Raw genomic sequence first — 23,879 nt, 5'->3', positions numbered from 1 at the left:
GGGGAAACTCTAGGAATGTGACTTGCCAGTGAAGTTCCAGTTCTGTAAATCATAAGACAAGTTTCGATGGGCAGATATTGGACCATAGGGCTGAGGTTGCTTTGCACCACTGTATGTAGACATCTACTAGCCCTTGAAGAAAAAAAACATGAAGAGAAAATCAGTTAGGTCAGTTGAGTATTCCTTTATGAGTGTTGAACAGACTTATGTAACAATTCTGCAGGTAATAGCTCTGGAAAGGTCAACCATTTATTTTTGGACAACTCTTTTTCTATTCTGTATAACCACTTTTTCACCAGAATGATACTAAATAAATATGCTATAAGAAGCTATATTTTGACATTACTGTTTTAGGCAAAGATACACTCACCAACTTATTCCACAAGAGTTTCTAATCGGAGAATATCATATGGATCTATTTGAATTGCTCCCATGCTTGGCTGAGCCCAAAATAATTTACTGTGCATATGTACACCAAGTGAGAAGGTTGAGGAGGTGTCACTTGTACATCTCTTTATTCTGGTTTTTTTTTTTTTTTTTTTTTTTTTTTTTTCTATGTGTGTGCTATTTTCATGTGTTTTGAAAGGCTCTCTTGCTTAGCCTTTCTTTTACTGGTAAAAAAATTTTTTCTGTGCTATAACTGTATTTTTAAGTCTAGTGTGAATTCAAGAAATCCACAAATTCACAAAAGATTAAGAACAATTTGTGAATAAAATGATGCAGAAATAAAAAATGCATTTTCCAAAAAGTAACTCCCTTGCAGTCCTTCTCCCCTACCTACCACTTTCTATTGTTTCCTCTTCCTACTATATTAAGTGCTACGTGCTTTCAATTCATTGTATTTTAAGTATAAGCTATACTTATTAACCTTTATGTTATTCTTTGCTACTTAAGTAATTTGCTTTCATAATTCAATTGACATATTGTTCAATTGATATTTTTAATTAGTATATTTTGATATATATTGATAATTGATATATATATATAATTCATTGGATATATTTTGGGCATGGAGGGTTAAAAGGAATCATTTCATAATTTTTCTATTTAAAGGAAATCTTTTTACACTTAACAACTTTTCCCATGGGGATAGAGTTTTCATGAATAAATGAAAGTCATTAAATGAGGTATATTGTACACTTTTAAGATTCACAGAAAGAGGCAGTAATAAGGCCGAGGCGGGTGGATCACGAGGTCAAGAGATCGAGACCATCCTGGTCAACATGGTGAAACCCCGTCTCTACTAAAAAAAATACAAAAAAAAATGAGCTGGGCATGGTGGCACGTGCCTGTAATCCCAGCTACTCAGGAGGCTGAGGCAGGAGAATTGACTGAACCCAGGAGGCGGAGGTTGCGGTGAGCCGAGATCGCACCATTGCACTCCAGCCTGGGTAACAAGAGCGAAACTCCGTCTCAAACAAACAAAAAAAAAAAAAAAAAAAAGAGGCAGCAATAATTTAGTTGGGCAGAGGGTAGAAGTTTGGACCTTGGTTCCCTGATTCCTGGGAGAAATTCTTTAACTTTTTTCTTCATCTTTTGACTTTTTGGGGGGCTTTCTCCTCCTCTTCCAGTCTCCAGGTCAAATATTTGACATTAGAATGTTCAGCTACTTAAAAGAGGAGACGGCCAGCTCAGCTCCTGTCTCAGACGGACTGTCTTTAAATGTATTTTCAACAAGTCTTCAGGCAGGAATTTTTCCTCTATTCAATTTTGTTCATGTTCTTACCTTACTTTTCAAGTGCTACTATTTCCTTTTTAAATGTAAGTATTGAGACGTGCAAACATTATTGGAAAAGAGAGTCTTACTAGCATAATTGTGCATTATCTTTCTTTTATATTGCAGATGGAAAACATTAAACCTAGAGGGAATAGAAATATGCTCAATCAGATATTGATAGTAAAATTTTCACTAAAAATACTTACATGTGGAAAGAAAGCTGATTTTTTTTTTAAAGTGGCAACTTTCCATCATTTTTAAAAGAGCTAAATGACATAGAGAATTAAAACTACCTCTTGAGAGTCAGAGGCATCTGCTGATGCTGCCCCTTCCTAATTCTGCAGTTTGATGTTTTATGAGGGATTTGGGTGGAATGGGAGGGAGGAAGTGGTCTTGGAGGGCTCTGTATCAGAATTTAAAGGTAAGGAAAGTACTCAGAAAGGAACACCATGCTCTGTCCCATGGCTTAGATTAAGTTGATTAAGTTTTAGTCAAAACTACTTACAAAAAGTTTAAAAGTTTTGTTAAAAATAAAAGACAGCAATAAAGTATACATATTTAAGATGTACAGTTTAGTAACTTTTGACCTGTCTTTACACACAGATTTATATTTGTGAAACTATCATCAAAAGCAAGACAGTAAACATATCATATCCACCATCCCCAATAGTTTCTTCACACCCCACCCGGATCTCAGACAACCACTTATCTGCGTCCTATCTCTACGGCTGAGTTTGTATTTTCTAGTTTTGTATATAGGTGGAGTTGCACAGTATGTACTCTTCATGTCTGGCTTCTTTCATTATGCACAATTATTTTTAGATTCATCCAGGTTGTTGCATGTATGAATAGCTCATTGGTGATTAGTCTTTGTGCGGACATATGCTTTGATTCATTTTGGGTAAATAAATAGGATTAAAATGACCGAACTCTGTGGTGGGTGTATAGTTAATTAAAAAAATAAAACTATCTTTCAAAAGAGTTGTACCTGAAAAAACAAACAGGGGATAAAATATTTGAAATAGTGTTTTTTAAGACAGTAAACAAGGCAGACAGGTAAATTTTGTCCCTATTACTCTATTTTGGCCAGAAACATAAGAACAATAATCACTTTTAATTTATAAAGAAAATTAAAGGAGAACATAAAATTTAAAAATTGTTTTGAAAAGAGGGTAGGAGAATTTTAATTGCAGAGATGACACACAGAAGCATTAGTCAAAACTGAAGTTTTATTTCACTGCCACGTATTCAGTGGCTTATATGGAGATACAAAATTTCATATAATTGTAAATCTTTGAAGTTTGACTTTTTTTATTAATGATAATCTTCAAAACTTTGTCGATTAAAAAAGAATTTTTTCATGTAATAATTTCAAATATAGACTAATACTTTAATTTCCTGATTCTTCCAAATTGGAATTCTTATAGAAGCCTTTGAAAAATTCTAAAGAGGCGTGCTTGCTCAAATCTAGAAAATACTTGCCTTCAAGACTGTTCTCTGAGCAGACCAAATTGTCTGGAATTTTTGCCTGATTGATATCTTAGGACTCTGATTTTATGTCTTTGTGATTTATGACAAGTTTTTTTTAGCTTTTCTAAGCATCAGTTTTCTTATCTATGAATTGGAAATAATGATCATAATATTTACCTCCTATGGTTGCTATGTGAATCAATGAGACAATCTGCATCAAATATTCAGCACCATGCCTAGCTTATAGTAAATCCTCAATAAATGCTAGCTATTATAGTAATTACGACTGTGAAAAAGATAATGTAAAGAAACAAGGCACATAGTAAAAACGAGCTTACAAAGGGAAAGTGTCAGGGTGCTAACTGCAAGCTCTGACAATTTTCAAATGTTGAGTACATTTTGGTTAACAATTTGAGCCTAAACCTGAATGGTGTCCACATGGGCTTTGCTAGGATGCTAACTGGGGCACTCTTTGGCCAGTAAAATAGCTTGACAAGGCTTTAGGGCTCTACCACAAAGGGACTTACAAAAATTATGATCAGGAAGTTGAATAACTATATGAATTGTCTTTTGCCTTCTTGGAAAGTAGAGTCCACCTACAATCCAGAAATAGTTTACTAGGAGTCGGGCAGTGACTACCTACCTAGCTTTATGGGACATTAAAATATTTTAAATTAGGTAATTTTTAAATCAACTGCACTCTAGAAATTCTTCTTTCTCTCTAAGAATATTGTTTGTACAGAAATAAAGGTGTTTCTTAGACATAAAAATAAGCAATTGTAATCTTGAGAGCTTAGAAGTTAAATGAATATAGATTCTGGGGAACAGGGCTTATTGGAGTTTAAGGAAAAAGTGGCTAGTTTAAAAGATCTTTAAAACAAAAAATGACTAAATCCTGGCTGAAGAAATAGCTGTTACTTAGTTTGTCTTCTCAAAGTGGAAGCTCACACACATGTTGCATTATGAGTAATAAGGACCTTCATAAAGATGCATGTTGTGTGGTATTTATTTTTTATTAGCTCCTCAGAGTCCCTTCCTAACCTTTCCCACTCTCACCCCAAATGCCACACCCAATTTTAAATTTAAATTGAGTCATTTCAGACAATGTTTCTCTTTGTCTGATTAGTCCTAGCATTACTTCTTTAGCCTAAACTCCTTGGACCCTTCATATTTAATCTTTTCTCTATAAAGGTGGTTATCACTAATTCAGAATGCAGCCTTCAAAGAGGAAATCAGCTCTGTAAACCCAAATAGATGTCTCAAAAATCTGTAAAATTATTGCTGTTCAGGCCTTGACATATTGTCTTCATTAGCCCAGCTGTGTGTCCATCATAAATGCTATCAAAGAGCTGACTGTTTTCTCCACGCTCTTTTGAAAGTCTAATATGAATGTTAACTAGCTCAGCAGCAATACAATCTGGTTTGTTAACAGCAACCTCCAGACTCAGAGACAGTTCAAATGACCATTATCTGGCAAAGTGAGACAGAGAGAGAAGCTGTTACTTGTTATGATGCTTAATTTACAAATTAAAAGCTCTTCAAACCCTATTTGGGGCAGTAGGGATGGATAATAAACATTGTTCTAAATAGTAAGATTGCTTGAAAATGTAGAATGACAAAATAATTATACTTAAATTGACAACTATTTTTCATTTCTTAACACTTTCACACCAATGATGCAATCAAAATTGTTGGGGCATTGTTAGCCTATGCATAAGCTTATGGAATAATATATGTACTTAAACTACTTACAAGATTTCTTGAACTATCACTGCCTAGAATTTATGTCAAGTCCATCTTTCTAGATTATGAGAACATTTGCATTGGAACATGTAGAGAAGTAAATGTATTAACTTTTGGTGTTAACTTCCTTAAAGAAGAGTATATACACCATGTAATAAGATCATATAGAATGTCAAAGACCAGAGAGAAAATTAATAAGATTTAAAATAATCTCTTAAGAGGCCAAGATAATATGCTATATTTAGTAGCACTTCTAACTGACTAGTTTCAAGAATTTCATGAAAGATACTATGATTTATAATCATTTATTTATGTATTCATTTATTCAAAATACATATATTGAATGACTACTATGTGCTACACATTCTGCTAGGTGCTGGATATAATGAAAACCTCTTGAGACTGGAGGCTAAAAAAAGTGTGAATCTAGTTTTGCTTCCGCCACTAAAGAATTACATGATCCTGAGCAAGCCCTTTAGCTCTGTGGTTTTATTAATGAGTTGGAAAAAGTATGAAGGATAATTCTTGCCTTGTTGGTGTACAGATACTCAGAATTATTATCTATGAAGAGAGTTAACTTGTTAGACCAGTGGTTTTCAAATTTCAGAAATTGATACATTAATTTGTTTGGCAGACAGGTCCCCTCCTACTCATGTTCGCTTCTTGCATAATTGCTTCTATTGGAGCTTACGCAGGACCTGTGATGTGTTTCTAACCAATGCAACAAAGTAACAGGGCATACATGATTGCCTGTACGTGATCACATTCCATGAGATTTCAGTACCTGCTTTGTAAGGAGAGTCTCTCCTTGCTGGCTTTAAAGAACCAAGTTGCCATGTTGTGAGCTTCCCTATGAAATAGGTCATGTAGCAAGATACTGAGAGGGCAGTCTCCACATAACAGTCAGCAAGAAACTGGGCTGTCTGTCCAGTGCAGCCCCTAAAAAACTGGATGCTGCCAAAACCCAAGTAAGCAAGGCAGTGAGTCCATTTGCAGTTGAATGGCAGATGAAACCATAGCCTTGGCTGAGGCCCTGAGTTTAGCCTCACAGAGGAAGGACACAGCTAAGTCATACATGAACTCCTGACCCACAGAAACTATGAGAAAATAGATGAGTGTTGTTTTAAGCTTCTAAGGTTGTGACAATATTGTTACACAGGAGTAGATCATTAATATAATGTGTCATAAAATGAATTTGGTAGCTGGTGGTCTGCAACTTAAAGAATCAAGTAGAACACATGACAGAATAGAGAATACAATAGAAATGTCAGCATCTTTCACTAAAATTTTACTTCAATTATACTGCATATGTATGTCCATATCAGGTCACACTAAAAATATATTTCATAATGTGAGTTATAGTAAGAGAAAAAAAATTAAAGCCTACACAACACCTCTTGAAATTTTAAATGTACATATACTCATGTATCTATGAAAACTTTAGAGGGCCTCTGCTTTCTTTAGGATTGTATAAGCAGCCAGTGAGAAAGCAAAAATACAAACGCTCCTCGACTTTCGATGGAATTATGTCCCAATAAACCCATTATATGTTGAAAATTTCTTATCACATTTAGGTTATTTTAGATTTTGGAGAATTAGGAAAATTATATCTGGGACAAGTTATAGAATTATCTAATGTCCATTCAGTAGTCAATTTATAAACAGAGAGAACTAAACAAGAGTTTAAGTTCTAATTTAGACCAATTTTCCCAAATGTGGTTCTTCACTTCATTACCAATACTGAATGATTTTCATTTGCAGGCAATTTAAATTTTATAAAATTTTTGAATTTATCTTAATAAATATTCAAAATATAAGTTACTCCTTAGGTTGAAACTAACATAAATAATGTCTACATTCCATCTCTGCAGGTTTTAGCAGCGTACTACACTTTTTTAGTGGTATGTGAATAAGGCAAGTAGCAGGAAGGTGATTTGCAAGCGTCTAAAATCTGAGTCAGGTAATCCTGCTGCAGGCCAAATTTTGGTTTAATATATAAAGAAATGGAAACACAGAGGCTTTAAAATGTCTTGTCTTGTTCAATAGTACTCATGGGATCAAACACTGAAGAAAACGAATAAGCTATTGCCTTAGTTAATGTAAATTGTGGACTCTCTTTAATTAAATAATTTATACTGTAGGAAATGTATACATGCTTGTCATATGATAAATGTTGGGGGGGTGTGACATGCCCGTGTATGTGTATGGTGTAGATATGTGCCTATATGTATGTGTGTGTGTGTTTTCTGATGGTTCCTGCATCATACATTGTGCTAGACTTAGAAAATAAGATGGCTAAGGCATATTGCTATCCTTGCAGTGTTTATAGATTAAATGATCATAATTAGTAATTATTCAATAATAAATAAGTTGTTGAAATGCTGATTATTAGAAGCCTCTTCTGAGAATCATGGCAAAGATGCAAAACAATGTTGGCTTTCACATCAGAAGATGTGGCTTCAGACTCTAATTCCACTATTTGCTGGTTTTATGATCTTGGACAAGTATACCTCTGTGTGCTTCATTTTCTTCATCTATATAATAGAGATCTGATTCCTCTCTTCACTGGATTGTTCATTAGTCCAGTTTCTCCAGAGAAATGGAAACAACAGGATACGTGTGTGCGTGTGTGTGTGTAGAGATTTATTTTAATAAATTGGCTCATATGAGTATGGAGGCTTATGAGTTCAAAGTCCAAATTATGCAGGGTAGGCTAGCAGTCTAGAGACCAGAGAAGAACCCATGTGACAGTTTAAGTCTGAAGGCAGTCTGCCACAGAATTATCTCTTGCTTGGGAAAGGTTAGTATTTAGTTCGATTAAGACTTCCAACTGATGGGACGAAGCCCTCGAACATTATGAAGGGCAATCTGCTTTACTCAAGGTCAACTTATTTAAATGTCATTTTCATCCAAAAACCACCCTAGCAGGAATACTCAGAATATTTGACCACGTATCTGGGCACTATGGCTCAGTCAACTTGACACACAAAATTAACCATCACAAGTTTACCCCTTGTTAACTTGGCAACCATATACATGTCTTAAAACCATACTTAATCTCCAAATAAGGAAAATAACAAGGTCATACTTCCACCTAACATGATACAACTATCTTTCTTACAACCACAACCGAAGATGCACTAACCCTTTCCTCAGAAGAGGACACAAAGTCCTGGAATAATGTTTACTCTTACACTTGATATCCTATAATGTAAATACTATGATAATAAAGTCTATATATATTATGTACATGATAAGGAGATGAGAGAGGGAAGAAAACAAAAATACAATATACGTATATATTATATATATAAATTGTTATGAGGATTAAATGAAATAAAATATACATAGCACCTAAAAATTTCTAGCATATGGCAAGTTGTTACCAGATGCTGTTTCTTCATAGTGTACTCTAATTTAGGATCAATCTCTGGCTACATAGTGTCATACATTAACAACGATAAGAAGTAGCCTTTGTAGAAGCATGGGCATGAGAATTTGTATAAGGTATGGCCTTACATGTTTTGGTAAACAATAGATTACATATGTAATAATTAGGTGCCTATTTTTATATAAAATATCATTCTCCTACACTTTTTGCATTTTAGACCATGTAAGTACAATTGTGAAATACTTGGCAGAGGAAATCCAGAGCTTTTATATTTTTTAAGAACCTGAAACTAATTCTTAAAATTTTACATGTAGATAATAAAATAGGCCCAAACAATTGTGTGTAGCTGTGTTCCTATCTGAATTATTTGCCTCAGAATGATAATGATGATTATGTGTGTGTACACACATATAAACACATACACACACACAAACACACATATATATATAAAGGCATTAAATAACTACCTTTTAAATCTCCTGCAACTGATACCTGGGAGTTTCTGTAATTCTTTCAAATGTTAAATCTTGCTGTATATCCACAATGTGACTGAAAATGCTATAACATTATGAATGTCACCCCCTGCTCTATCCTAGCTAAGCTAAAAAATAAAGAAAAATACTGGACCTTGAGCAATTAATCCAGATATAAGATAAAGATCTCTACATCCACATACCTTGTATTGTAGTTTGGCTTCCATTTATAAAATGTCTTTTCCTCAATAAGGCAAGAAATGCATGGCTATGCTAAAATTCTATTTCTTATTTCATAACACTTTTCCTGATCCTACTGTATGAGTGTAATATATAGTAAATATTTTTTCTATTAATTAAAGTCCTTCACTTTTAGAATGGTATTTTTTAAAGCTCTTCGAACCTCTCATACTCCTTAAAAAAAAAAATCCCTTAACATAGAAATGCTTTATTCATTATTTGATACCACAAGCATTAAAAATATTTATGTTAACTGGTTTATTCTGTTTTCCTTTCTTCGGCACTCCTCACCCCCTCTTCGTATGCTCTGACAAATACCATGAGAGGGAAAATAGTCTCACTCACACACTTTCACAGAAGTCTATGGAAACTCTTGCATACCAAGAAGCCTAGTTCACATTATATCTTTCCTCCCATTCAAAATTATAATAATAAGGATGTTTAATGATTGGGAATTTAAATACCACTTTCTTATCTCCAATCATTATGCTAAGATCACAGAAATAAACTTTTAGCAGTGTGTATATAATATTTTTAAAAATCTACCCAATTAAGTTTTTCTGAATCCAGTCTTTCCATGCCTCACAAAATCAGCCATATCTAGTTGTTTTCACAGTTTCCTGATTAAATATGTCAATAGATTTTTTCTACTGCTCACTCCTTTATTTATCCAGAGCATTAATAAACTTTTTTTTACCTCCTGTGGATCCATCAATATTGCTATTTTATTATCAAAAAACAATCCTTAATTGGACTAAAAATAGAATTGTAGATCAGCCCTCACTTAAGTAGTGAATTCATTATTTTGGCTCCAAAGTTACCATTTATTTGTTCATTCATTCACTGATATTTATTGCATGCCTACCACATGCCAGTCACTATTACTGGTGCTTGGGATTACACAAAGGAAAAGACGAACGAGGCTGCTTCTTTCATGGGTCTTTGATTCAGTAAGAGAGATCCTTAAAAACAAATAACCAAATAAAGCAGAAACTTCTTACGATGATAACTTCTATAGATATATGGAACAGGAAAATCTGGGACATGATGACCAGGTGGGTGAGAATTGGAATACATGGCCAAGGAAGAGTGAATAAGGAAGTCCTCTTTGAATAGTTAACATCTGAATTGAGGCCAGAATAATTAGAATGAACCAACCAGGCAAAATGTCACAGGATAAATTTTCAATCAGAAGGAACAACAGATGCAGAGGCTCAGAGGCCAGAGCAAACATGGTATGCCTGAAGACGATAAAGAAGGCATGTATAGTTGGGACTAGGTAGATAAGTAACTGCAATTGAGATGAGGCTGATAATTTTTCAACTACCTGTCTTTAATAATAATGGCTAAAATGTATTAAGCTCTCAGTATATACCAACCAACCAGTGCATACATTCATCATCTCAATTAATCCTCAAAACCACTACATGAGGAGACTAACGTTTATTTCCATTTTACAATAAACTAAACTGAGGTTCAGAGAGGTGAGTGAGTTGCTGACGGGTATTCAACTAGCAAGAGGACCAGTGCAAACTGAACCAAGCCTGGGTCCTTAGCTAATAAGTTACACTGCCAACCTAACATCTTTTCTGCTAATTACCTGAAGTATTTTTACCTTATTTTATGTGTTACCTTTACGACTAGAGGTTGGCCACTTTCATTCCAGGACTGCTATATATGGTATCTTTGGCACCTTTAGAATACCTTATTTACTAGATAGATGGCATTGATGTGCTGGTAACTGCTTAGCAACTAACCCCAGTGGTCTCCCAAGTAAGCCCTGATTTATGGCATTTATTGATTTCTGTAGTATGAATTCTTTCACAATAGCTTATTTCAGGCTAACTAGCTGTCTACCAAAAGTACATGGAGAAGTAGTGTGCCCATTCGGTTCTCATGAACCAGTGTGAGCCAGCTCTGATACACCACTGCTAAGAGAGAACCAACAAATGTTAACTTGAAAGAAAAATCTACCACCAGGGAATAGTTTGGAATCCTCTTGATGGAAGTCAGAATCACAAAGACTAAAACAAAATGCATGTTATTACTCTCCATTCGCTGAATTTATTATTAGGGAGAAAGGTAGAAGGCAGTGCATGCAAAAATAGATGTCTCTTCCTCTGCTTCATGGCAGCGAGATTTTTATCATTGCCAACTGAAATGTTTTGCAATTGAGTTTGCTTATGAAAGAACAAATCTCATTCTTGGGTATAGTGTACACAAATGGTTATTTCAAAACAAAGAGGCACTGCACCTTAGGTACCTATATAAGTTCAGGATGGTTTTGCTAATTGAGAATTTAGGAGACCAAGCCCCTGGATGCAGCACCTGAGGAACTGTTTTACAACATGGAAGCCATTAGACAATATGGACCTTCTTAGAATAAACAGGAATCTTTGCAGGGAGGGTGGGGAAACTGCCTTCCAAGTGCAAGTTCCAACATGGAATCATCAAATAATAATTCATGACAGAGATACAACATATGCTCTCATGATAGAGTGGGAGTTAGAGGACACAGAGAGCAAGTAAGCAGCAGAAACTTCATGAGTTACAGCACCTCATTGCCTTTATAAAACATATTTATTGAAAGAGAAAATGCAATATTTTGGTAGAAGGAGATGAAGTAGGTAGTCTAGATTGCTCACTTATGGTAGAGTGTGCAATTTTACAGCTGGGATATGCTCGTCTGCCTTGCGTCTTTCCCGACTCACAGCCTATCCAGAGCAGGAGTTGAGTATTCACAGTTTAATACATAAAACAATCAAGGTGCTTAGGTAGAACTTGGGAAATGGAGAATTTTATAAAAAGGAAGCCTATATTTTCTTTAAGAAGTTCTCAATTGCCATCTTCTCCATGCCTTTTTAAAAGTTAATTTGATTAGTGCCATCTTTGGAAAGCTGTGCTAGTGGGGGGTGTGTGTGTGTGTGTGTATGTGTGTTTCTTGGAACAGTTAGATTAATTCACCTGTATAAAATGCATTATTGTTATTATGATTGACTGCTAGAGTTTTGGAATTGTTGCTATTTTCTTAGGAAAGTCTTAATTTTAAGAACACATCATCGGACTAGGGGACAGAAGCCTAATGCCCTCAGATCATTCAGGCTTACAACAAACATCAGCTTTACTTAACCAATGATAGCAGCAGAGAGGTGGCTTATAAAGTTATTAGGGAGAGGCATATTCAATCTGAATTTTTAAAGCTGGAAAGAAATTGACCATGCAAATGCATCAATAAGGTTAATGTGTGCAGATATATATATATATATATATATATATATATATATATATAATTATAAATATATATATTTTTTCTATAGCAAGGAAAGGAAACTCGTGTTCTTTCCATTAAAAACTTTCAATCAAGTGTTTGTGTATTTTTTTTATTCTTTCTTATGAAATGACAAGTTAGAATTGGACTCTTTATCTACTTGGCAAATCAGAATATCAAAATAACATGAGAAAGTTTTATAGCCAAGAATAGCAATCTCAGATAATGGATATAGTGCCCAAAATCCTTTGCTGAAAATACACACAATATTTTAAAATCTCTCTACTTTGTACCTTTTCATTTAGTCAAGAATAATATAATTTCTCTATGTAAACATTTAAGAGAGAGTTCTTATACTCATTTTTTTAATTAAATAACCTGCTAGGTTTGTTGAAGTGTTTCTTTAAAATATTTTGGATTGCAATCATATGTTGAGGGGTTCTTTAAAGATAAGGATAGGTGATCAATTTTGTTCTTTCAGTAATATGATTTTGGAATATCATTATTTTTCCCTTATAAATTTGGTGAGTAAAAATATACTATTAAAAGGTCACAGTAATTCTGTGTAAGTTGGTCTTTCAATAACTATGTTTAGGGAAAAAAATTCAATGGATACTTTGAGTTGATAAGCATTAGTGATAAGCCTTCTTTATTTGTTATTGTCTTTAAAAAGCATGAAAATGTCTTTCCTATTTGGAGTTGTTTTCAGGAAATATGGACTCTTTTCTCTCTCTCACTACCTCCTGGCTACAGTCACTTTCTATGCTATTTGTGTATCTACATTATTCATGCTTACAAGCTCAGCTGTAAAATAAAAATAGAGTGAATGAATGAGTTCTAAGGATCAACATAAAAATATGGCCTGAACTCCAGCCAAACCTTGAATCTAACTTATTTTACATAGTTCACCACTTTCTTTTTCATGGAAAATTCTATTAGCCAATCTATTCCTATTCTAAAAACCTGGTATTCTGAAATGAAGCTTTATGCCCAGAACTCTTAATTAAGATAATGAAATATCAAGATTTCACGTATTCTGTATATTACTAGGATCTCTGTAAGACCTGGAAAGTTTTAGTATCAATCAAATGTGAGCATGCTTGGTTTTGTCTATTTCTGAAATTAAGATCTCTTTATTTTTGAGTGCATTTTTATTTACTCACCAGTATGAAAATATCATGTGTTTTTCTTTGAAGCTATAAAAAAATTAATATGGAATTTCTCCAACCTCACTATGCTAATATTCTGGGAGGCATGGTCCTTAGAGACCATCTGAGGCTGGCTGCTACTGCTGCTGCTACTGGTAAATTGAAAAGCAAAACACTAACGACATAGTGAAAACGCATGGTCAAGTTTACATCAGACTTAACTGTTCCTGCTGTAATGCAATTCTTTCAACACATAATAGTGACTAATCTGGGTGAAATTTTTCACTTAGGGAAAAAAATATTTCTAAGCTTATTTTATTGGCTCCAGAGTTTCATGTATATAAAACAGAGAATTATATATGTGACAGGGCTCAATACTGGGACTAATACGTCTCCAAGCCTGAAATGAAAAACATATAGTTTTCTGGCAATTTTAGCTTTTTGTAAATTGTCCTCTCAAGCTGATGAACCCCAATCCACAGCTTCCTAGCTTTCTGCCGTCAATTGTAGTGAAATCATTGTCAATTAATCAACTGGAAGAGCAAACACCTGCCCAATTTACTATTATTTTTTTTACAAGTAATTAGGGGGTCCAATAAAGCAGCAGGAGCAGATACATTTTCGGGTAAAAGCATATGTCAAAACCTGCATGCTTCTAAGCAATCCCACAACAGAGAGAGGGAGAGAAGGAGAGGGAGAGGGAGGTGGGGAGAGAGGGAGAAGGAGGTGGGGGGGAGAGAGAGAGAGAGAGAGAGAGAGAGAGAGACAGAGAGAGAGACAGACAGAGAGAGAGAGAGAACAAAAGAATATATCTCTTTTGACAACAAAAAGCCACAGATATTCTGAAACATGGAACAAAGGGGCTTGTCAAACAATGATCTTTATTGCCCAGGATCCCACACCTGCAAGCATATGTAAAATGTTCAAAGTAACATATGTGAGAGATATATGTAGGTCACTCTGTTTGTGTAGGTGGCATAGGTACTATTGGCCTGGAGACAGACAATGAGCCCGTATCTACCAGTTTTATGTATATTTAGTCAGCCAGACAACAGAGATGGACCCTAAACTTTGTCTCTTCTCCACCAAAAGAGAGTGAGAGAGAGCGAGGGAGAGAGAAGCAGCCGGGTGGCAGAAGCCCATGTACACTTGCACAAAACAGGTGGTGTTCTAGTTAGGATGCCATATTTGCTATTTAGGGTTCCTGTGATCTCTGGAAGGATGGGTAAGCTATAGGGTGCGTAGGAAGAAGCCACACAAAGCATCCATAGCACTCCAAGCCTACAGGCTCCGTGTGACCTGGCACTTCACATACGAAGATGGGTTATCTCAGCAAGCCTGCTACAGCGTCTCTGTGAAATTTGGGTTACCACATTTAGCTGTAGGATTGCAGCATGTAATACCACAGATAGGAGATAATGCCTCAGGCATGTGGCTGGGGCAACGTAAGCATCGCAAGACTAATTATGGTAGATTTAGGGGTTGTGGGAGATGGAGGTAAGGCAGGACGTGAAATGGGTAATGAGACGTGGCTTGTGGCTTGCTACTGGCTGTCATGGCATACACTCTCCTACAGCCTGGTACCCATACCTACACTGACAAACCAAAACAAAGCTATAAAATGTCATTGTGTGCCTCCATCTTTTTTCTGGGGCAGACAACAATAAATCAGAATTTATCTTGCTAAAAGTCCAACAGCACATTAAAAAGGCAGAATTTATTTTTTATTTTACTTTTGGCTGTCCTTTTTGAGGCTGATATGACAGGTTAAAATCTCTTTGATGTCACTGCATGAATGTTTTCTTTAATGATTCAGTGGTCATTGCTTTGAGTGGTCAGAAGCCTCTCAAGATATTTACGAAGCACATTGTCACCTCTTGGCACCTCACCAAAATTTGTTTCTTTACATATTTGTTAATGAGCTTTATTTCTCACTATACTTTTGTTCAATAATCTCTCCAACCCTGACCAGTCCTGGATAAATCTGGTAGAATTCAGAGATACTTCTTGCTAGCCCAGCTGTCTCAGGGTTTGAACCTGTTCACGTTTTCCATCTCCCAGTGTTTCCTTCTGATTTACAAAGACCATTTGAATACTCCATCAACTCAGAAGGGTCATTTCACGCACTTCTCAATTTCTCATGAGAATGAACTGCTTATCATAATCTTTGCCCAATACAGATAACAGGGTTTTTATGAAGCTCAAATGTAAAAAGAGATTTTTCACATGTAATTGGACTATATTCAGTGTGTTGGATTGCCATCTCTCCTCTTTCAGGTAAAACCCTACTTGATCTTGGAAAAATGCAAACAATGAGATTTGGAGCATATAAGAGACATAATATGTTGTCCAGGAAATCTTAAAATATATTCTGAAAAATACTATGTATGGTAGTCATTAGTAATGTTCCCAAATTATTTTAGGATCTCTGCCTTTTGGGCATATGTTGGGATTACATTTCCTGTCCTCTTGTGTTTGGATGAAACAGTATGACTAGTTCTGCACAATTAATTGTGATCAGAAGTGCTGTGAATCATCTCGGACTCAGGGCACCTAGAGGTTGGTGTTTGGGTGGAATATTCTTGAACTTTTGGTTTTCCCTCTAGCACAGCAACTGGCCTGCTTCATATACTGGTTCTTTCTTCAGTTTTGGTCCATGAACACAGCACTCCTGATCCCTAAGGACGTGCTGAACATGGGTCATGATGTAAGAAATGGATAAGTTTTTACCAACATAAACCACTGGTGTCTGGGAGGCTCTGCATTACCTCAGTATAATAGAGTCTACCTTGACTGTCAAACTAGTCCGCTGGGAGTGCAATACAGGTGGTTAGCAAAAAGGGATACGAGCCCAAACAAGTTCTGCAGAAGCTAATTTGAAGAAAACTAAATAGGTTATCAGGCGTCCCCAAACTTTTTACACAGAGGGCCAGTTCACTGTCCCTCAGACCGTTGGAGGGCCGCCACATACTGTGCTCCTCTCACTGACCACCAATGAAAGAGGTGCCCCTTCCTGAAGTGCGGCGGGGGGACGGATAAATGGCCTCAGGGGCCGCATGCGGCCCGTGGGCCGTAGTTTGGGGACGCCTGGGTTATGCAGACTGATTTGGATCCATTAAGGGATTGTGACTCTTCACAAGTCTGTTGTAAGTAAACCAAAATATCCCATATACAGTTATTTTGGTTTCAGGATTGTTCCAAAGGACTAATACATGCCAAGGAAAGCATGCCAACTCTCCAACACTTCACCAGCCTTTGTCTTCATGTGACTACATTGGGACAGTTCTCTCTCCCCAGGAACACTAGCTCATGGCATGGCACTTGTCTCAATACTTTCAGGTTCTCTGTAATTTATTTGTCTTAGGAAGCCTACAAATTCACCTGCTCTTGAATGTTAGCTAGTTTCAAGGGAAAATGCTATAATATCTTATATACAGAAGAGAGAGGTGTGCTATTTTCTAAAAGGTGATGTAATTTTCGAAAAGGTAGACTGACATTTTTCTGGCTCACTAATTTCTTTTATTTTTCTAATTAAAAAATACACTTCATTTATGAGAAAAAAATATATTACCGTACGTGCTACAAATAGAAGCCAAAACACCAAAGAAAGTAACTGCTAAAAGCTGGCTAATTGGAATGTAATATATTAGTTTCAAACAGAACGCTCCACAACATACATACACACACACACACACACACACACACACACACACACACACACACACAATCACATACATGCCCAGAATTTTGACGTCAATTGTTTTCTAAGATTTTTTTTCTTTCTAAGGTTCTTTCTAAGGTCATATCTGTGCTTCTTTATCTAGCAGTGTTTTCGCTGCACTTGAGAAACTGGAAAAATCTGTAGTATTGAAAACTAAAGGTGGTCACTCACACACACAGTCAGTAACTTTGTTTTTGTGCATGATTTTTTTTTAAAATATGGGATGATTGTATAGATAACAACCTGATAGAGCATTCTGCCTGTCAATGATGTGTTGTATTTGGAGAGGGTAATCAGAACTGAATTCTGAAAATGTTACACCTGATACAAATCCAGGCTATTCTATTTAAAGGCTCTAGTTTATTTTTTTAAAGTCATCTTGCATTTCTGGGGCTAATTTGGCCTGAAATGTCACGAGTTAGTGAAAACCAGAGTGTTTCCAAGCCTTAGGCTGCAGGTGGCTGAGATAAAAGTAAATCCTATACTATTAGGAAAGAAGGAGGAGAAAGAAAAAAGTGAAAACATAAAATATAATAAAAATGAAGGAAGGAAAGAAGGAAGGGATAGGGAAAAAAAGAAGAAAGAAAAAAATCTGTTCATGTACTCATTTACTTTCTGAATTGACACATGAGCAGCCCAGATCTTATCAGATAATACACACATTTAGAAATTCAGTCTGCACGTGTCTATGTTCCTACAGCCCATTCTGCCTAGCTAAAACAACATCTTTTTTTTCCCCAAAAAATCTGTTTCCTTCTTACATAGTCCAAATGTTAGAATGTGGTTTGAATTCTTTTTTGAACATTAATTTAAACAGTATGGGAATAGATCAGCCCTTATAAGTCTAAATAAAACTCCCTTCGACATATATAATATGGTGTGCTTATTTGGAGGCTAATGAAGTTGGAAAGAAAAAGTGGGAAAGAGTTAAATACAGAAAAGAGAAAGCTTCATAGAGGATTTTTTTTTCTTATAAAAATTTAAAAATTTAATTGCTGCTTTTTTTCCCATCCCAATCTATTTGGTAGAAATTTACAACAAAGCTTTAAACTGGTTTTCATACCAGCATTCCAAATGTTTGGATATTTTGACCTGAACAGAAAAATGCAAATAACACAGTGCCACTTAGTGGAAAGGGGGGAAAAATCATTGTGAATGAGGAAGAGAATCAACAGGCATCCAAATCGTTGTCTGGAATTATAGATACAAGTCATGTTTGACATTCAGATGCTATGCCTTTTGATGGCTTTCAATCACATTAAACTCCTACTGCCACAATAATAAGTAAATTGTGTCACATGCTATCACAACAAACATTTCTGAAAAGAGCATGGAGGAATCCATTCAACACTGATTGTATAGAAACATTATAAACTCTATTTGCTCAAGGAGAGAAATTTTACTGACTTCTTAAGGTGGGACAGTATCATAAACTAATGAAACCATATAATTTTTTGTAGCTTTATGAATTATAATCAGATACTTCTGAATTCAACAGAGCAATTTTCTTCTCTGCATTAAGGTGGAAGTCATATTCTCAGGAAAGCTGGTAGATTACTCACTTCCATAGATTTTAGGGACTTTGGGAAAGTCAATGGTGGGGCAGGAAACACTGTGTCTAGTGTTTCTGTTGAGTCAGGGGCCAGGGCCACCAATATACTTTGAAGGCTAAATAATATCTTGTTTCCAGTAACAATTAAGGTCATTCTAAAGTGAAGTGTTGTTGTTTTTTTAAAACTATTGTTGCTTTGTCTTTGGGGGTAAATTTTACGATAGGTTCGTGCATCTCTTTGTGAACCTGTCATATGCTGTTATTAGCTACTGAGCAACATTTCATTATTCTAATATTTTGCAAAATCCACAGCATGCATCAACAAAAGTGCGGACTCTATTTGTGTCTGTATAACTTGACACACCCTGTAAAGAGCATCGAGGCTCTCTTTCCTTCTCCCACTCCCTCCTGTTCTCTGTTGAAGTTAGAGCTTATTTATCCAGCTCTGAAGTGCTCTGAGATTCTGCTTCCTCCCACCATCTCTCACATTCCTAACACTTTTATAAAAATGCTACCTAGGGATGCTACATTTTATTTTGATAACCCACCTGCCAGCACATACACTTTAACTCTCACCTAGGTAACTCAGAGCAGGATATGGTCAACATTCTACGTTGTCCATTGAGCTAACTTGTGATCTTTTCGGTTGGGTAGTGCCAAATGCTAATGGTTTTGCAAAAAGTATTTGAGGCATCCCAGACAGCACTTGGGGAGTCAGCAAGGAATTAAATATGAACAGCATTCACAGCTCTTAATCAGAAGCTCTTTCTACAAGAAAAAAAGAGAAATTTAAAAAAAAATGTTCCTACATTACCTACAGTGTTGTTAATGTAACTTTCTATTTACATAATATGCAAAAAGGGCTGTCTGCAAACTGCAGTAATCTATATGGAATGAGGACAAAAGATACTGATTTCTCTAAAATGTTCTTGTTAAGGAATAATCAAGAAGTTAGAACCTCTAATCTTGCAGTCAAAGCAGAAGTTGGGGGGATTTTCTTTTCTTTTTTTCATTTTTGCTCATGTATATATATTCACATGCACAGACGAGTACAGACAGATTTACAGATATCAAATATATCATCTTTAACATTCAGGAACTAAATTAAACTTCAAAGAAAAAGTTAAAGTTCCTGGTAAAGGAAACATTTATTCACTTTTGATTTAGCCTTAAGCGTTTCCAACCAGTTTGCTCTGAGACGTCTGAGGAAAAGTTAAGAGTGAGTGAGTGTGTGTGTGTGTGTGTGTGTGTGTGTGTGTGTGAGTGTATTTTTTTTGTGTGTAGGTGTTACACATGTGTAAGACAGAGATAGAGGGGGCAGGTGGGAATGGGAGGATTGAGGGAGGATAGACTAGACTAGATTAAACTAGAATGGAATGGTATGAAATGAAATGGATGAAGGGAAGAGGGTAAAGTAAAGCGAGGAAGAGAGGAAGAGAGGGAGAAGGAAAAAAGGAAGCAAGTAAGGAGGAAAGGTTATTAGATACTCTTTTCACTCTGGAGCTCTGAGCTTTCTTTTTTGTAATCAACATCTATATTTTACCATGAGTTAAAACACAGCTTCTAGAGAAGGAAATTCCAAGCAGAATGAGCTAAGAAAATGTCCAACTGCTTGTTGGTTCTGTCTTCCATCTCCAGATGATGATAAGGAAGACTCTGGTTGACATCAATTGTCAAGGGATAACACATAGAGAAAATGGTCTCTAAGGCAACACGACACCAAACTAGCAAGGGATGACTAGATGAAAAATCAACATCTGGAATTGCACTTGCAAACAAACAAGCAGCTAGTACACAACCCCACTGGGATTGCTTTGTAAACTGCTGCATTGTACACCAGGATGAGCTTCCCAGAGTGAGCATAGCAGGATTCAGATGAGCTCAGAGTCCTGACAGTCCATTGGATGTCATAATACTTCCATGTCCTTAATGTCCAAAAGTTTCAATAAGTCAAACTGAACATAAGGGCGTGAGAGATGCTAACATTCTGTTGTAAAATAATATTCACCTTACAATGACTTCATAGGGGTCAAATGAGGTTATCTTTGTATAAAATCTTAATCAACTGTGACTAGTAATTCCATGGGACCATTTTGAGATTTCATTTTCTGAGGCCGATAATTTTTTTTTTTCTGGGATAATTTATTTTGCACTCGGACAAAGCACACTCAGATGCCTTGGGGCTCCATGAGGGCTAAGGAGGAGGTGCAGAGTCAGCTCCTGGGGAAGCCCCGCTCTCAGGGAAGGGAATACACTGGAGGCCGGATCCAGCCCCCCATGGAAGGACCCGTGTTGCTCTAACAGAAACTGCCAGAGATGCAGAGGTCGCTTCTAAGGCCCTGTGGGAGGGGGTCATGTGGTGACCCAGGGACCCCAGACCCAGCCCAGCTGAGCTGGCAGGAGCTGCCCTTGGGTGGGCAGGTGGGGGGAGGGGGCTTCTCAGCCCGGATGCTCACTGGCCCTTCTGAGCCACTTAGGTTGGGCCAGGGGTCCTCTGAGGCCAGTGAGAGGACAACCCCCCTGCATTTGCACTTTGTGGTAGACAGGGGGCAGAGCATCTCTGAAAAATGTTCACTTCAGAGCTATTGGTTCCATATTTGGTGGTTTGGGGTGATAAGTCTTTTTGCAAAGTGTTTATAAAAATTCTAGAGAAAATCCAAGTCTCCCTTCTGGATAAAATAGAACTTTATTTGAGGAACCTGTGTGGGGGTGGAGTGCCCTTCTCACGTTTCACAATGGAACATCATACCGACCATTAACTAGTTAGATTTCTAAAGCTTAATGCTCCTCTCAGTCAATAATCCAGAGGTCAGCATTGGAAAGCCTTAAAATGGGCTCGTTCTCTGTTTGGGTGCTGTTTTGAATACTTTGTATGTATTTTATTTAACCTTATTGAAAATCCTGTAGAGAGGTTATATACTACTCTCATCCCCATTTCACAGATGAGGAAATTGAGTCTTAAAACACTTATTTGTCCAAGATTACAAAATTATTGATCATGGAAGCCACAACTGCCAGCAGGTCAGATTCTAAAGCCCATGTTTTTATCCACTTGTCAAAATAGTTTGTCTTTTCCCCTCTAGATTCTTTCAAAAGTTTTGCCAGAAAAAAAAAATGCCATTGGAAATTAGAATATAAGAGAGAAATAATATTTTATGGGAATAATGCAAATAGAAGAACATGTGTATAGTATGATGTTTCTAAAAATAAAGCTCCATGTTTATACATGTGTAAGGGGTTGAGAAAAAATTGAAGGCAATCTGAAGGAATGAATACATAACAAATTTAAATGGTGGTATGGGGACATGTCAATAGGAATGCAATTTAAATTTTAATTATTTTTTTAAATAAACATGTACTATTTGCTTTAAAATAATATAAATAAATAATAATATAAATAAAAGTGTCTGTTACACAACACTTTTGAAAATTTTCTGAATTCTATGTGCAGATGAACTTAAACCAAGGGAAAATTATTTGAAATCAGCATATTCGCTCTTTGTTCCTCCATGCTAATTTAACGCTTAAATCCTGAGCTTCTATCAAAGTAATCACAAGAAAGAGTTGTCTGCTTTCTGTATAGAGTGATTGTCAGGATATTATTTATCATGTCCCTCTCTGACCTGTGTTACATTCCATACATTTTTTAGAACTTAGGAAAACCTCTGTTTCTTTTCTTGGCTGGGTGCAGTGTCTCACATCTGTAATCCCAGCACTTTGGGAGGCCGAGGTGGGCGCATCATGAGGTCAGGAGATAGAGACTGTCCTAGCCATGGTGAAATCCTGTCTCTACTAAAATACAAAAAATTGGTTGGGCGTGGTGGCAGCTGCATTTAGTTCCAGCTACTCAGGAGGCTGAGGCAGGGGAATCGCTTGAGCCTGGGGGACGGAGGCTGCAGTGAATGGAGATTGTGCCACCACACTCCAGCCTGGCAATAGACCAAGACTCCATCTCAAAAAAAAAAAAAAAAAAATATATATATATATATATATATATATACACATACATACATACATGTATGCCTCAAATATATATATATATATATATATATATATATATGCCTTTTTCAGCTAATATAGACAATGAGTGAACCATCATGTTTTCTTTATGCATAGCTGCTACACAGCTTAGCTAAATTTGCTCTTTTGTTAGAACTGTATTGAGCTTTATGCTCAGTTTAATCATTTATTTCACTCTCTCTCAGAACTGGTTTCCTCTGTTGCTTTTCTTACTCTTCATGGATATACAGTTGGACCCTGAGCAGCACAGTGGTTAGCGGCACCGACTCCTCACACTGTTGAAAAATCCATGTAAAACTTTCAATTCCCCCAAAACTTAACTAATAACAGCTTACTATTGATGAGAAGCTTTATCAATAACATAAACTGTTGATTAACACATTTTGTATGTTATATGTATTATGTATTGTATTCTTATAATAAAGTAAGGCCGAGAAAAACTGTTATTAAGAAAATCAAAAGGAAAAGAAAATACATTTACAGTACTGTACAGTATTTATCAATACTGTAAATTTACATCATCTGTTTGAAATGATGTGCAACCGCAACTTCAGACCTCAGTCTATGGTACATATCAAGCAATTCAACTTTTTTCTTGTAATGTCATGACTTTTCTCTGCTTCTTGGGAGCACTTCCAGCATTGCTAGTTGTACTTTGTGTGGGTCCCATACTATTATTCAAGGTTTATGGTGTTGCACTAAACATGATGAAAATACAAGAGAACAAGGGGAGATCACTTATTGCTACACACAATTTACTGGAGAGAGGAACTACTCATATCGAGATGATTAGCATCACGTGGTTGGATTCGTACAACACTGAGTTCACCACAATAGCAACAAGAGGTGGCTACAAAATGTTGATAGTAGTACAGGATGTACAACAGTTCAATGAAGTTGTGACTTAATACTCATCTTTTCCTTTGTTTACACTTCTCTTGATTTCTAATGACACCATATAAGATCTATGTTTGTGTGTTTATGTTTTGGTACATTTTAACTTTTTATAATGGATTTGTATGTATTTTATGGTGGTAAATGATAAAATAGACTAGTATCTACATATATTTTATACATTTATAACATACCTATTTTCTTAATTTTTTTTTATATTTCTAGGCTGTGAGGTTTTTCTG

The 23,879-nt window shown here is 36.1% G+C and overlaps 1 long non-coding RNA gene across 1 annotated transcript in view; it reads right to left on the bottom strand.

Annotated features, from left to right (window-relative positions):
* LOC141585618 (uncharacterized) overlaps window positions 1-23,879 on the bottom strand; it is a 183,739-nt gene continuing 159,860 nt past the window's right edge. Inside the window, exon 3 of the long non-coding RNA XR_012519195.1 lies at window positions 1-132. This is a non-coding gene — a long non-coding RNA (uncharacterized LOC141585618). The remainder of the gene's footprint in view (window positions 133-23,879) is intronic.

The sequence above is a fragment of the Saimiri boliviensis genome, chromosome 9, assembly GCF_048565385.1.
Source record: "Saimiri boliviensis isolate mSaiBol1 chromosome 9, mSaiBol1.pri, whole genome shotgun sequence".
Taxonomy (NCBI): domain Eukaryota; kingdom Metazoa; phylum Chordata; class Mammalia; order Primates; family Cebidae; genus Saimiri; species Saimiri boliviensis.
Note: the sequence above shows the minus strand (reverse complement) of the source record. Positions and strands in the feature narration are given on the sequence as shown.